We start from the raw sequence: 4,427 nt of genomic DNA on the forward strand, positions 1-4,427 counted from the left end.
AAAGACAAAAATACCCCTAATTACTCTCAATGTCAAAAAAATTATCTTTAACATTTTTAGTTGCTCTTCTAACTTGAAAAAAAATAGACAATCATACCCCTGTTTCCTTCCATCTTAAACTTTTAAGTTGATCTCTTTGTTTTAACATAGAAAAACAAAAAAAAAAAAAAACAAAAATACCCCTGATTACATTCACTGTCAAAAAAAAAATTCTTTAACATTTTTACTTACTTTTCTGACTTGAAAAAAATAGACAATTATACCCCTGCTTGTCTTCCATCTTAAACTGTTAAGCTGATCTCTTTGTTTTAACATAAAAAACAAAAAAGACAAAAATACCCTGATTACACTTACTGTCAAATATTTTCTTTAACATTTTTACTTACTCTTCTGACTTGAAATAAAATAAAAAACTAGGGGGTAACCCGCGCTTCGCGGCGGGTCGGATGTTCGTTCAGATTAAGTAAAGATTTTAACGCTTATGTTGTCAATGCTTACTATATGCAATATATTATCTATCTATTCTATCTGGTATTTTCTATTTTTTACCAAAATGCCCTTCACTAAAAAAAATCACATAACCACCTCTTGAAAATAAAGATCCAATCACACTCCATACCATTTATGATCCAATTGAGAAATTTACCAATATACAAATTAAACGTCTCCTAACTATGCATTTGACTACATTATTTGGGCATCCTATGATCAGAATAACATATGTATCCCAACATCCTATGATCATCCTAGCAAACACACAAATGACATGAGAAGAGAAATCATCGCTCATTTTCGATGCAATCGACTTTGGAAGATAAATAGATAGAACTACAAACAATGAAATCATAGCTCACGATTGAAGACCTGAGCAACGAAATTGAACAGCAATGAAGTTCATGGCTCATGTGGACCTACCTACAGAATAGTTTAAGTGCACCGTAAATTTTCAAAGTATGAAACCATAGTTGAACATAATCATAGCATGAGAAAATGTATTTTCAATATGCCATAAATGGCTTTAAACACAGACCATATGCAAATCTGTTTGGATTTCTCCATTCTTATGGCATTCAACTCATATCTGATTATCAACATACCAATGAAGTTAGTTGGTAGTGTTTAATATACAACAATACAAAAAAGTGAAATGGAATGGATCATAGAGATGGAGTGGATTTTTTTTGTTAGACATAGGAATGGAATGAAGCATTCCCAAGTGAATGTGATTCCTTATCAAGTGTGGTGAATCTATTACACATGCGAAGATACTCTTTACTACGCCGAAATCCCTCCAGACATAAATTCAATACATTTCCCAAATTCTCTCTAAACGCTAGATTAAAAAAGAAAGAGGAAACTTCACAAGTACGAAAAGGAATAAATATACACCTTTCTATGGTTACTTTTATTTGCTTCCCATTAATTTGTAAACTGGAATCATCAATAACCTTAATGGTTTCTTTAAAAAATCCTTGAGTAGAATCATACTTCAAAATTTGACGTTTTTCATTTTGTGAAATGTCATAATACATGCATAATAAACCTTAAACAAAAGAAGGGAAAAAAGTAATCAGATTTTAATGTAATATAAATAAATTCCTGTTAAGAATTCAAGCTAAACCAAAGTTCCAACACTCTTCTAAACCTTATACTCTAAATTCAATACCTCATGCTGACTGTTGCCAACCAAAAAAGAAGCTTTGTTGATAAAAGCCTCTGCATTCACAGCATCATCATCCTGCCAAAATGTGGTTACATAAAAAAAATCCATTAGTTGGTATGATGAGTTTCAATTTTAGGTATATCTGAAGTGTAAAATATTAAAAAAGAGATTGTACTTTGTATAATGGGTGGGAGTAGAAGGAACAAAAGAAAACCTCGAGTTGAAGAATCAGAACTGATATCATTTGAAAGTTTTCTTTTAGCAATTCTTTGATTGCTATTTGAATCTGATTATTAGCACTCTAAACTCTCAGAAAATCACAAACCATAATCGGGTTTTAGGAACATTCAATTGATTACTGTGACATACTCTAAACACATAGCCAAACACCCAAAAGTTCAATAGCCTGGACAAACAGTATTGCACTCAACTCCTTCTTTCTAGCTTTCTCTTCATCCTTCTTTTTTCTGCTAATCAGAGACATCAAACTTATTAGAAACCTTCTTCACCCTTCTTTCTAGTGAGTAAATGGAGAATCATAGACATCAACAAAGCTTCACCAAAAACATACCTGCAACAATTGTTACATGGCATGGACCCAATCATTAACATTCACGGTCATGCACATGATGAATCGTAGTAAGAAGCAGAGACCCAATCTAAAGACGAAAGAGGGGTAGCAGTACCTAAGTGATAAAATGTTTGCTAAACCCAAAATCGAACCCTAGTCTTTGGTTGTAATTGCGTCGTTCATTGTTGACATCACCGATAATCGTGAAGAGGGTGACATAAAATAACAATTGATCAGCCCTAAAAGCAAAATCACAACTGTAAATCGATACCAAGTATATAAAGTAAATCTAGAAACTGCAAGCGTTCAACCTTAGAAGCACAAAATGAAAATCTGAAGAATACATTCATGAGAGAAGTGTCAGAGTTTGTACAAACTAAATAAGTCCGTGCAGGGCAAGTTGAATGTCGAGCGTTCAAGAATAGAAGGATCGTTTCGTTGGTCAAAAACTGAAACGAAAAGCTTTGGCTGTAGGGTTTCACTAACAAGCACACACACAACCCCGAGTTGTTCTCAATCTTCTTCAGTTGAAATAGATTTTATATTTCTGAATAGCAGAACCCTATCCAAACATATCCATATATTTATATAAACATATCAAACCCAGACAATCCATCCATCGTCAATCCATTCCGACGCATCATTCATGTATATTCTGTCTTAATGCCCTTTTTAGCAAAATCGTCCAAGATATGCCCACTCTTCCCCTATTCCCAATTGACGAGATATGCCCAGTTTGCCGCAAGGCATGTATGGATACCTTTAGGGAACACGCGGTTCATTGTAGAGAGCTCCCTGGTTTCAAGTACAGACATGATGTGGTTCGGGATGTTCTCTTTGATGCTTGTTGGCGTGCTGGTATTTCTGTGAAGAAAGAAGCCCCAGTGAACTTTTTGACGGACCCGCAGGTTTGAAGGTCCACTCTTAGGCCGACTGACATTTTGGTCTTTGGATGGATAGGAGGGAAGCATGCATGCGTGGATCTTACTGGGGTCTCTCCTCTCGTTGGTTTTGGGAGCGGGGGTTTCACAGCAGGGCATGCCGCTTTGAAAGCCGTTGCGTACAAAGTGGTAAAGCACGAGAATGCATGTTTAGAAAATCAACATGTGTTTGTACATTTTGCATTCGATACATTTGGTTTTCTCGCACCAGAGGCGGTAGAGCTCCTCAGTAGAGTGCAACGGGTCATGCATTCTAATGTCGTATCTCCTAGATCCACAAATGTTGTTTTCAAAAGAATTGATTTTGCCATCCAGAAAGGGCTAGCGGCGCAACTTGTTGCCCGTTTGCCTTTAATCGATATGTATTAAACTATTATAAGTGATTTATCTACTAAAAAAAATTAAATATGGTGAATGCAAGAATGTAAAACTCCATCAGATTGAAGATTCCACTGGTATATCGTAGATGTTGTGGTGCGAAATCACCAGAAAACACACAGTAACACCGAATCTTATGATTTGAAGAAATCGGAGGTGGAGAAGGAGATGTTGGGTGAATCGATTTCTAGAGAGAAACATAAATATAAAAGAAGATCGAAATGGATTTTGAGTGGTGGTTTGCTGGAAATTGAAGCCCTAATCGAATAGAGAAGGGTGAGAGCAAAATCAAGGAAATCGTTCGTGTCTTGTGAACAAAGCGCGACTGTATTAGCGGGAAATGGTGGAGATGGGAGAAAATCATGTGAGAGAGACAAAGAGACAAAGCGTATGTGTGATACGTGTGTGAAGATGGTGAATCAGTGCAAATTAATGAAAGAAAGAAGGACACGACGGTGATAGGGGTGATATTTCATTGGAAGACGATGGCGGTGGGTGACACGCTAATGGGCCGAAGAAGCAGTAGATGGCGGAAAATGAATGGAAAGGGCACTGTTCTGTTCCTAAGGGAACTTAAAATTAATAGTATTATAAATTATACCCCTGCTTGCCTTCCATCTTAAACTGTTAAGTTGATCTCTTTGTTTTAACATAAAAAAAAACAAAAAAAGACAAAAATACCCCTGATTACACTCACTGTAAAAAAAAATTCTTTACATTTTTACTTACTCTTCTGACTTGATAAAAAAATAGACAATTATACCCCTACTTTCCTTCCATCTTAAACTGTTAAGTTTATCTCTTTGTTTTAACATAAAAAAACAAAAAAAGACAAAAATACCCCTGATTACACTCACTGCCAAATACTTTTCTT

General features: G+C 35.5%; 1 long non-coding RNA gene across 5 annotated transcripts; it reads right to left on the reverse strand.

Annotated features, from left to right (window-relative positions):
• Positions 1-588: 588 nt before the first annotated feature.
• Positions 589-2,727, reverse strand: LOC145123713 (uncharacterized). 5 transcript variants are annotated; one of them, XR_013715255.1, is made up of 5 exons: positions 2,546-2,727; positions 2,235-2,473; positions 1,839-2,130; positions 1,667-1,738; positions 589-915 (listed from the first exon to the last, which is right to left on the reverse strand). It is a non-coding gene; the product is annotated as an uncharacterized LOC145123713 (long non-coding RNA). The 5 variants fall into 5 exon arrangements; XR_013715256.1 differs by adding an exon at positions 1,031-1,081 and having other exon boundaries at positions 2,235-2,727; XR_013715258.1 differs by having other exon boundaries at positions 1,878-2,130; positions 2,235-2,727.
• Positions 2,728-4,427: the final 1,700 nt, after the last annotated feature.

Source organism: Lactuca virosa, chromosome 7 (assembly GCF_052849685.1).
Source record: "Lactuca virosa cultivar CGN04683 chromosome 7, Lactuca_virosa_CGN04683_v6, whole genome shotgun sequence".
NCBI lineage: Eukaryota > Viridiplantae > Streptophyta > Magnoliopsida > Asterales > Asteraceae > Lactuca > Lactuca virosa.